Genomic DNA, 12,158 nt, shown 5'->3' with positions numbered 1-12,158 from the left:
CTGTTAGCCCCATATGGAACCCGATGATCTTATACCTACCCCAGTACTTACTGCAGAATTCAGAGGAACGCAGTAGGTGCTTAGTAAATACCAGAATTATTACAGTCCCTGAAACAGCCATCAAAGGAGGAGGAGAGGGTCTTGGGATCCAGGCTGTGAACTCTGAATTTTCTTTCTCCATCGGTCTCATGATCACCTGGAAAATTTTCTTTCTAGTCAAAGCCAAGGTGTCATGGCATCCCACCTTGACATCCACTATGGTCCACCTCACCCTGGCTGGAGATCGGACCACTCCACCTTCTTCCTGTCACCACTTTGCTCCTCCTCCTTCCTAATCCTATCCCTCCCCTCCCTGAAGCTCCTGTACCCACTGTTGCCCCCGCGTTGTCTTCCCACCTTCCATCCACTTCTCCTCTGTGCTCAGAGCCCACCTACCCACTCCTAACTTCTTACCGTTCTTAGCTCTGGGGAGGGGATCAGAAACTGTACAGATCTCCTGGCCCCACAGGCCAATCAACTCTTGACTCTCCACAGATGGACTGATTGTCTCATCAACTTGCTCCAGAATCCATAGTCCCAAGCAAATCCCTTTCCCTCCCCCAAGCAGGTCATAACCCATTTGGGACCTAAGATCATTCTCGGTTATAATTTATCCAGGAACATTGATGCTTCTCCAGTCACTCTCACTTGAGGGATCATCTAACTAGGAGGGTCTAGGAGAAAAAACACAGGCCTGGGAGTCGGAGGACCAGGTTCATTCATTCATTCATTCATTCATTCATTCATTCATTCATTCATATTTATTGAGCGCTTACTGTGTGCAGAGCACTGTACTAAGCGCTTGGAAAGTACAATTCAGCAACAAATAGAAATAATCCCTACCCAGCAGCGGGCTCACAGTCTAGAAGGGGGGAGACACAAAACAAAATGATTGTGACTCCTCTTCTTCTGTGCTGTGTGACCTTGGGCAACTCACTTAACATCTCTATACCTCAGTTACCTTACTTGTAACATGGGATTAAATCCTCTTCCTTCTGACTTAGACCATGAGCCCCATGTGGGACAGGGACCATGTCCAAACTGTTTAGTTTGTATCTACCCCACTTACATAATAAATGCTTAACAAGCACTATTAGGCAAACAAACCAAGAGAGTGTTCTAGTGTCTTGACTCACCTACAGATTTCAAAACTGTTTGGCATTTCCTGCCTCTCGGAGACAGATCCCCTTGGAGTGAGAGCAAGGACAATCCCGAGCTAAAAAAACCATCAACCAAGCAATCGATCAATAGTATTTCGTGAGCACTTACTGTGTGCAGAGCACTGTACTAAGCACTTGAGCAAGTACAATATAACAGAGCTGGTAGACACATTCCCTGTTTACAACAAGCTCAATACACACCAAACCAAAGAAAACAAATCAGATGCAACTCATAACCTCTGGACCAGGTAAGCAATGAGCAATCATACATTTAATTCCGTTAAACTACGCACTGCATTAGGCAAGTGTGATTTTGCTGACTGAGTGTAGCAACTGAAAGCTCTGTTGTGTTGTACTCATCTAAGCATTTAGTACAGCGTTCTGCATAACTAAGTGCTCAGTGAATATGATTGACTGATTACTGATGCCGTTACCTACCTCCTCTCATCCTCTCCAGGTCGGTTGGCCCATTTCTCTTGCCTTTCTCCCATCTCCTGGTGGCTGAATCTTGTGAATCACTAGATGACATTGTTCTCAATAGCTGCCAGGAACCTCAGTTTTATTGCATTGATTGCAATAACTGCAAGGCATTTATTGTGGCATTCATCCATCAGTGGAATTTATTGAGCGCTATCTCTAGGCAGAGCCCTGTAGTAAGGGATTAGGAGAATATAACAAAGTTAGTAGAAATGATCCCTGACTTCAAGAAGCTTACACTTCTAATGAGGAAGACATACACTCAATCAATAGTATTTGTTTTGTGCTTATTCTGTGCAGAGCACTGTAATAATAATAATAATAGTGGTATTTGTTAAGCACTTAGTATGTCCTAGGCATTCTTTTAAACGCTGAGGTAGGTACAAGGTAATCGGATTGGATAAAGTCTTTGTCCCACATAGGGCTCCCAGTCTTAATCCCCATTTTATGTATGAAGGAACTGAAGCCCAGAGAAGGGAAGTGTCTCGCCCAAGGTCACACAGCAGACAAGTGGCAGAGCTGGGATTAGAATCCAGGTCTTTCTGATTCCTAGGCTCGTGCTCTATCCACTAGGCCACGCTATTCTCCATTCGAGACTCTACTGGGTGCTTAAGTGACTGGGAGACTATGAAGGAGAAGGAAGTAGAAACGCCCACACTGGATTACTTAGAAGATAAAGAAGAAAGTTTGTTCCACTGATATTCCAGCTGTCCATGCTGTTTGGGGTTTGTGATGAAGATGACCATTGAACACACTGGAACATTGATGGAGTGTGCACTCCCAAAGCAGGATGTTGGCCTTCATTAATGAAAGCAGAGCTTGAAATGATCTGCAGGGAAAATATCCTTCCACCTCCTCCTTGCAGAAGTGAAGATCTCCAGGGAGCCACTGGTCTATATGCTGTATAAGAAGCAGCATGGTCTAGAAGATAGAGCATGGATCCAGGAGTCAGAAGGACCTGGGTTCTAATTCTGGCTGTGCCTCCTGTCTGCTGTGTGACCTTGGGCAAGTCATTTCATCTCTCTGGGCCTCATTTACCACTTTTGCAAAATGGGGATTGAGAGTGTGAGCCCCATGTGGATCAGGGACCGTATCCAACCAGATTAACTTTTCTCTACCCCAGTGCTTAGAACAGTGCTTGGCACATAGTAAGTGCTTAACAAATACTTTCATTATCATTATTAGCTGTGCTTCCCCCAAGGCTGTATATTCATTCTTCCCCCAGGCCTAGAATCCAGTTTTCCAGTCCTTTCTCAGCTGATTTTCTTGATTCTTCCATTTTCAGCAAATATCTCAATTCACTGATTTTTTTTCAGGGAATAATTGGTCACGAAGAGCCTGCCATTTGGACATTAGACCATAACCCCTCTGTGGGCCAGGGCCTACATCTGATCTGTTTGTACTGTAATAATAATAACTGCCATATTTGTAAAGTGTTTACTATGTGCCAAGCACTGTACTAAGCACTGGGGTAGATACAAGACAATCGGTTCCCACATGGGGCTCACAGTCTAAGTAGGAGAGAGAACAGGTATTGAATCCTCACTGTGTAGATGCAGGAACTGAGGCACAGAGAAGTGAAGTGACTTACCCAAGGTCACCCAGCAGGTATGTGGTGGAGCTGGAAATTAGAACCCAGGTCCTCTGACTCCCAGTCCCATGTTATTTCCATTACTGCTACTTCTCTATATCCCAGTGTATCTATCCCAGTGCTTGGATAGTATTTAACAAAATACCACAATTATCAGTGTTATTGATTTTTCAGGGATTATTTTCTGCCATGAGATGACAATTCATGTCATTAGACTGTGAGCCCCATGTGGGACAGGGACTGTGTCTGATCACACTGAATCTACCCAACATTTAATACACTGCTTAGCTCATATTAAGCTCTTAACATATTCAGTTGTTATTTTTATTATTATTATTATTATTATCTCAGGAATAACTCAAATTCCCTTAATATAACAGGTTTACTGATTTTCATTCAGTGATGATTTTCAGAAATGGTGAACACTTCTTTTTCTCTGAAGAAAAAGCTGTTTAAAGCTTCAATGAGCAAAACAACACATAAGAGCCTCTAGAAACTTCCAGATTCAGGAGCCAGGAATTGAGGTGAGCTCTGACATGGCGTGATGTACTAATTAACTCCCATTTCTAGGTAAGTATAATGACTCTCGACGGGGAAAAAAACCTTGAATCCCTGACTCAAAAGAGGGTAAAGAGAAGCAGCGTGGCTCAGTGGAAAGAGCACGGGCTTTGGAGTCAGGGCTCATGAGTTTGAATCCCAGCTCTGCCACTTGTCGGCTGTGTGACTGTGGGCAAGTCACTTAACTTCTCTGTGCCTCAGTTCCCTCATCTGTAAAATGGGGATTAAGACTGTGAGCCCCACGTGGGACAACCTGATTCCCCTATGTCTACCCCAGCGCTTAGAACAGTGCTTGGCACATAGTAAGCGCTTAACAAATACCAACATTAAAGAGACACTTCGTGCTTCCTTAAATGTTCTGCTGCTTCATATTTAAAATATTTATATTCTTTTCCCCATGGGTTATAATACTTCAGATGAAAAGCATCCTTAATAAAATTAGGATTTGTTCACAACTATTAAGCAAAACTTTGGATGTGATTTTCTAAATATTCACTTTATCGATCAATTAATGGTATTCACCGAGCACTTACTGCGTGCAGAACACCGTACAACAGAGCTGGAGACATGTTCCCTCCTCCCAACAAGTTTACAGTCTAGAGGATTTAAACTGATAATCTTTATAAGAAAATAGCAAAGCATTATTATATTAACTACAAGGAGAATAGGCCTAGAACGCTTGTCAAAGGGTGTTCATCTGAAAGACAAGTAAATTTGGCAATGTTATCCTCAGCAGTGAAGATTCATGTTACTCAGAATTCCTCCTAGTTAGCATTTACAATTTGCACATATCACATCTGCTCAGTTTATTTTTATGGTATTTATGAAGCGCTTACTCTGTGTCAAGCACTTCTCTAAGTGCTGGAGTAGATTCAAGATAATCAGGTCAGACCCAGTTCTTATTCCATGTGGGGCTCACAGTCTCAGTAGGAGGGAAAAAAGTTGATGATGATGATGGCATTTGTTAAGCGCTTACTATGTACCGAGCACTATTTTAAGCGCTGGGGGAGATACAAGGTAAACAGGTTGCCGCATGTGGGGCTCACAGTCTTCATCCCCATTTGAAAGATGAGGTAACTGAGTCACAGAGAAGTTAAGTGACTTACCCAAAGTCACACAGCTGTCAAGAGATGGAGCCGGGATTAGAACCTATGACCTCTGACTCCCAAGCTCGGGCTCTTTCCACTGAGCCACGCTGCTGCTTCTAACATAACACAGAGACACCCACATCCCCAGGCTTTTATGATATCTGTTAAGCACTTACTGTGTCAGCACCATTCTAAGCACTGGGGTGAGCACATTAACAGGTCAGACACTGCCCCTATCCCACGCTGGGCTCACAGTCTCAATAGGAGGGAGAACGGGTTTTGAACAGGTATTTTACGGTTGAAAAAATTGAGGCACAGAGTTCAGTGACTTGCAAGCAGTTGGCCGAACCGGCATTCGAACCCAACTCCCCTGACTCCCAGACCTGGGGTCTTTCAACTAGGCCACGCTTCCCATTTCAAATTCATCTCAGTTGATCCTACAGATGGCAGTGCAAGCCCACAGTGAGGCGGTTCCCGAGATTTGGTTCCCGGGATTTGGCAGCTGATGATCTCTTTGAAGGAAAGGTGCAGTAGTGTGAACGCTGGTTTCAATGCGCACACTATTTATTGCTTAAGGTAACCGTGCACCCCTCCCTTTAGGTGGGATGATCTCGAGCTTTGCTTTTTTATGGTATTTATGGTATTTAACTACTTACTCTGTGCCAGGCACTGGACTAAAAACTGGGGGAGATTCAAGCTAATCAGACTGGAGACGATCCACGCCCCACATAGGGCTCATATTCTTAATCCCCATTTTGCAGATGAGGTAACTGAGGCCTGGAGAAGTGAAGTGACTTGCCTAAGGTCACACAGCATACAGATAGCAAAACTGGGATTAGGACCCAGGTCCTTCTGACTCCCAGGCCTGTGCTCTATCCACTGAGCCACATATCACCTCTACTCAATTTATTTTTATGGCATTTATGAAGCGCTTACTCAGTGTCAAGCACTGCTCTAAACAGTGGAGTAGATACAAGATCATCAGCGTGGCTCAGTGGAAAGAGCCCGGGCTTGGGAGTCAGAGGTCAAGGGTTCGAATCCCGATCTGCCCCTTGTCAGCTGTGTGACTGTGGGCAAGTCACTTAACTTCTCTGTGCCTCAGTTATCTCATCTGTAAAAATGGGGATTAAGACTGTGAGCCTCACATGGGACAACCTGATTACCGTGTATCTCTGCTAGCGCTTGGAACAGTGCTCTGCAAATAACAAATACCAACATTATTATTATAATCAGGTCAGATGCAGTTCTTATCCCACATGGGGCTTACACGACAGGGCAAGTTGCTTAACTTCTCTGTGCCTCAGTTCCCTCATCTACAAAATCTGTTTTCTCTCCTATTATTTAGACTGTGAGCCCCAGGTGGGTTATGATGATCTTGGATCTATCCCAGTGCTTAGTACAATGCTTGGCACCTCATAAGTGCTTAATGAATACCACAGTTATTATTATTATTATTACCCACTAAGGGTCCAGCAGAACACGTCAGCCACAGTAGCTGTGGCTGGGGCAGAGCAGAGGAAGACTCTGTTGCTGCTTCTCAAGAAGAAGATGAAAGGGGGTTGCGGGTGCAGGGGGAAGATTCTGCCTCTTTTTCAGTATCACCAACGGCAGCTGTCACCATTGATGTCACTGCCATTGCCGACCCAGCTGAACCATCTTCCCAGGAGGCCATGGGGATTCTGGACAAACCTCTTCCATCTTGACAGGAAACGTATCATCTGCCACAAGGAAGCTTTCGTGCCCAGCCCCGAAGATCCAGGACAGGGGGCCAGGAAGACTGTCCTAAATTCCATCACTTTGTTTCCCCCCATCCTCCCTGTGTGACTGGCAAGAGCCAGCCACTACCAGCCTCTGCCACTTGACAGGGCCCATAGCCATCAGGGGGATGCAGCAATGGGAGGTGGGTTAGGGTGGATGGTGGAGGAAGAGTTGAACAAGAGCAGGAAGAGAAGCACAGACACCTTCTCTATCCCATTTTTTCCCAATTGCCACAGCTCCCCCTTGCTCTCCCTTTTCCCTTGTCCTTTTCCCTCTCCCTCCCCTCTCTACTCTTCCTGCAGCCTCTCTTTTCTTCCTCTTCTCTCCCTCCTCCCTCTGTTCTTCTTCTGTTCTCTTTCAGGGCCCCATCATCCTCTCCTCCCTCCGCTCCTCTTCCCTCCTGCTCCTCCCCATTTAAAAAAAAAATTTTTGTGGGGAGGAAGACGTGTGTCACTGCAGACAGGTGTATTTCTTTCTCCCTCATCAGCCAGCCTGTCCGTTGCCAGGCACCTGATCACAGTGGACCTTTTTCTTTTTTTTTATGAACAAACATCCCTGTAAGCTTTGGGTTTCCAGGAAGTAAACATGTTCCGAAAAGCATGAAGTTGGGACAGACCCTTGAATTTTGGGACTGTCCCTTAGAAATGGGTACAGCTGGTCATTTGCTCCAGGAAGGCATTCTATTCATTCATTCAATAGTATTTATTGAACGCTTACTATGTGCAGAGCACTGTATTAAGCGCTTGGAATGTACAAATCGGTAACAGATAGAGACAGTCCCTGCCCTGTGAAGGGCTTATAGTCTAACTGGGGGAGACAGATAGACAAAAACAAGAGCAATACATAGAATCAAGGGAATGAACATCTCATTAAAACCATAGCAAATAAATAGAATCCAGGTGATGTACATCTTATTAACAAAATAAATAGGGTAATGAAAATATATACAGTTGAGCAGATGAGTAGCAGCGAAGCTCAGTGGAAAGAGCACGGGCTTTGGAGTCAGGGCTCATGAGTTCGAATCCCAGCTCTGCCACTTGTTGGCTGTGTGACTGTGGGCAAGTCACTTAACTTCTCTGTGCCTCAGTTCCCTCATCTGTAAAATGGGGATTAAGACTGTGAGCCCCACGTGGGACAACCTGATTCCTCTATGTCTACCCCAGCGCTTAGAACAGTGCTCGGCACATAGTAAGAGCTTAGCAAATACCAACATTATTATGAGTACAGTGCTGAGGGGAGGGGGCGGGAGGGGGGAGGAGCAGAGGGAAAGGGGGGAAAAGAGGGCTTAGCTGAGGGGAGGTGAGGGGGGGTAGAGGGGGAGCAGAGGGAGCAGAGGGAAAAGGAGGAGCTCAGTCTGGAGGAGCTCAGTCTGGGAAGGCCTCTTGGAGGAGGTGAGCTCTAAGTAAGGTTTTGAAGAGGGGAAGAGAATTAGTTTGGCAGAGGTGAGGAGGTAGGGCATTCCAGGACCATGGGAGGACGTGGCCCAGGGTTCGACGGCGGGATAGGCAAGAATGGGGGACGGTGAGGAGGTGGGTAGCAGAGGAGCGGAGCGTGCGGGGTGGGCAGTAGAAAGAGAGAAGGGAGGAGAGGTAGGAGGGGGCATGGTGATGGAGAGCCTTGAAGCCTTCCTGCTTAGCCACTGGGCTGAGGCTTCTCCCAAACTAGGAGTGACATGAAAGAAGTCATGATCCAGATGTGGATGCAACTGGACTCCTCTCTGACCTTCATTTAGTTGTGGCAATTATCTGGTATTTATTGAGCACCTCCTGCATATGATGCACTGTACTAAGGACTTGAAAAACACAGTGCTTGTTTTAAAGCAGCCGCTAAGATTTCGGCTTACCGAATTCCTAAATGTTGGTCGTCGTCTTCTTTTAATCATCTGGTTGACCAGTTAAGCCCTTCCCCATGCTATGTCTCCCAAAGCCATGACACCTTTTTTTTTCCTGGGGTGGAGAAGGCTTTAAATGTTTTGTTTCTAGTGCCAGGCTTGACTTGTTCTTTCCAGCAAAATGAAACATGTCCACTGGCTTCTGTAACCAAAAGGCCTGGCTTTTGAACAGTCGTGTTGGAAAGAGCCTTTCACTGCCTTCTGTTTTCATCCATTTCTGCACCATCTGCTGAAAATTTCACCCTAAGCATGGTTTTCCCTGGGATCTAATGTTCCCAGGGGACATTCCCTTACCTGAAGAACTGGAATTAGAATCCAGGTCTCCTGATTCCAAGAGATAGGGATCTTTCCACAGGACTAAGAAGCAGCATAGCCTGGTGGAAAAAGCAAAGGCCTAGGTTCTAATTTTGACTCTGCCACTTGTCTGCTGTGTGATCTTGGGCAAGTCACTTCTCTGGAGTCTCAGTTCCCTCCACCTGTAAAATGGGAAGTAAGACCGTGAACCCCATGTGGGACATGGACTCTGTCCAACCCGATTATCTTGTACCTACCTCGGCACTTAGTAACAGTGCCTGGCACCTAGTAAGTGCTTAGCAAATACCTCTGGGTGGTGGTGGGGGGAAATCAAACGAAAGCACAACAGCAGGGTTCATTATTCTCAAATTGTCACTTTATTTCCCTTTGTTTCACTTCACTGTGTCACTTCATTTCACTATTTCCCTAAGGAATATACTGTACAATCTCTAACGTTTAAATTCCACTGGCATATTTTTAAAATCAGTTGGTGGAATGTTATTTCTTACTTTGAAACGCTCATGTATTTCTGGTTTAATTTTTAACTTCTTATAAATCTGTTGTGCATTTTCTTGAAGCCTGGGGGTCCAGCAAAAATTCAGTTTCAGTTCCACTTATACTCCGATCCAGGCTGTTTCCCATCTTTTTTATGTTTCCTATAATCGTGTCTGGGACAGGGACCATGTCCGATCTGATTATCCTGTACCTACCCCAGCTTTGAGTTCAGAGTAACATTTAATAAATACCATAAATAAATACCATGAATAAATCCAATAAATAAATCCCAATTTGTCAGCTCTCTTGCCCTTTGTTGGCTCCTGTGGGCTGCTCACAATTCAGTTGTTTATGATGCTTCTTTTCGACTCTTGAAGTCCTTCTGCCATGAAAAATGGCAACAGCCATTGTAGCAAAAACAGAGTTTTCTGTGGTTGACTCCTAACATTTTTTATTATTCAATATCATTTCCACCCTCCCAGTGTTTTCAAACTTTCTTGTTTGAACCACCTCCACCAATTTAAAGCTATCTTCTGCCAAACAATTTTGTTTACTGTTGTTTTTCATCAGTTGCATACATAATGAATTAGCTTCAGCTGCCTGCCATATTTTAATGTTGTTGTTTAAATACGATTCATCCCTTTCCAGCAGTTTTTCCCACTATGCCCAGATTTCCTATTAGTATCTTTTAAACTTCTCGCCACTCAGCTTCTGCTGCTACTCCCTGTTCTAAATACTTTTCCTCAGGGTTTCTTCACTACTACTGAAACTTCCCAACTCTTAAAGGTGAACCCTATTGTCTAACAGTCAGGGACAGGCGGTGGACTTCCAAATAAATCATTCCAGAAGGACCAAATACTAATCACGTTTTTCGTTAAGCGTTTACTATGTGCCAAGCCCCATACTTAAAAGCTGGGGTAGATAGGAGATATTCAGCTTCCCTAAGGGGCTCACAGTCTCAGGAAGAGGGAGAACAGGTCTTGAATTCCCATTTTGCAGATGAAGGAATTGAAGAACAGAGAAGTGGAATTAGAACCCGGCTCTTTCTTTTTAAATGGTATTTGTTCGGTGCTTATTATGTACACTGTTACTTAACCTATCCTCCCCTCAAAATCCTATCGATATAGGCTTTACATATAGAGAAGCAGTATGGCCTAGAGGCTAGAACATGGGCCTGGGAGCCAGAGGACCTGGGTTCTAATTCTGTCATACAAGGTCATACAGCAGGCTTTGACAACATGCAAGAGAAGTGGAGAGTTTAGGAGTCACTGAAGAGGGTAACGTCCCAGGGCGTGAACTGAAAATAGATGGCAAACTTTCATTACTCGCATTGCTTCAGCCCACAGAAAGTGATCAGGAAGCCCATGTAGGATATTAAGATATATTTGATGGGAAGAGGTCAGTGCCACACAATTGGATTTCCGGTCGGCCAGGCACTGCAGACTAACTGCACATGTGGCTCCCTCGCGGCCTCAGCCCCTCCTTCCAACCAGCTCCAACTTTCCACAAACATTCCAGATTAGAGGGTCCCACCCCCTCCAAGCTTTGGAGGGAGCGGGAGGAGGGAAAATACATCTTTAGCCAAATCTGAGCGAAGCCTGCGTTTGAACAATGATCCCCGGCCCCTGCCCTTCTGGCCAGGCTTTCTGTTTCAGAAAAAATCAACCCCAGAGCTTGTTCCAGCCTCTGATTGGATGCATTTGGCGCCTAGCATCAAGGGTAATCTTGGCAAGCCAACTGCTTCCCATTTCTATGAAAAAAATAAAAGGCTAAAAGCACTTGTATAACCAAGGGTCAAAAGGCTGCTTGGACATCAAACAGCTCTCCATGGGATGAGGTAAGTGCAAATGAATCAGAAACAAGACAGATGGACTTTCCCCTCCAACGCACATACTCATGGTTTTCCAAATGGAAGGGAAAGACTCTGAGGAGGAGACCCCCTTGGGTCTTGCCAACTCCGAAGCATTTGAAAAATATCACCCCCGGAGGCATCTGGCAGAGGCTGGGCAAGATCGACAAAAAGTCATCCTGAGGAAGAAAGCTAGGGCCGTTGGCATTTTCTGGTTGTGGCCCATGATCCATGGCATACCGGAAGTATGCCGGCCTGAGAGCTGAGGACCCGGGCTCGAGTTTGAACTCTGCCTCGAGTCTGCCACTCACCTTCGGCAAGTCACTTTCCCTTCCTGTAACTCATTTTCACTACCTGCAAAATAGGGATAATAATGCACCCCATCCTACTGCCCTCTAAGGGTTGCCATGAGGGCAGAAATCAGGTAATAATAATAATAGTCATCTTGGTATTTGTTAAGCGCTTACTATGTGCCAGGCTAACCACTGGGATGGATACAAGCAAATTGGGTTGGACACAGTCCCTGCCCACATGGACCTCACAGCCTCCATCCCCCTTTTACCGATGAGGTAACTGAGGCACAGAGAAGTCAGGTGACTTGCCCAAGGTCACAGCAGCCAAGTGACAAAGCCAGGATTAGAACTCAAGACCTTCTGATTCCCAAACCTGTGCCTTACCCACATGCATGCGGCTTCTTTGAGAATAAAACGCTATACAGTTTAATTATGGGATGTGGGGCTGGGGCCTCCTAGGACTCTGCTGCCTCTGAATCAATAGATGGAATTTATTCACCGCTTACTATGTGCAGAGCACTGTATTAAGCGCTTGGGAGAGTACACTATCACAGATGGTTCACATCAGATTCTCCTCCCAGCTCCAGTTTGTAAGGGCAGGCCATTTACTCAGGCCAAAAAGAATTTCAAAGTTTATGAAACATTAAATGAAAAAGGGAGAACAG

This window comes from Ornithorhynchus anatinus, chromosome 20 (genome assembly GCF_004115215.2).
Source record: "Ornithorhynchus anatinus isolate Pmale09 chromosome 20, mOrnAna1.pri.v4, whole genome shotgun sequence".
NCBI lineage: Eukaryota > Metazoa > Chordata > Mammalia > Monotremata > Ornithorhynchidae > Ornithorhynchus > Ornithorhynchus anatinus.
This window is presented reverse-complemented; position numbering follows the sequence as displayed.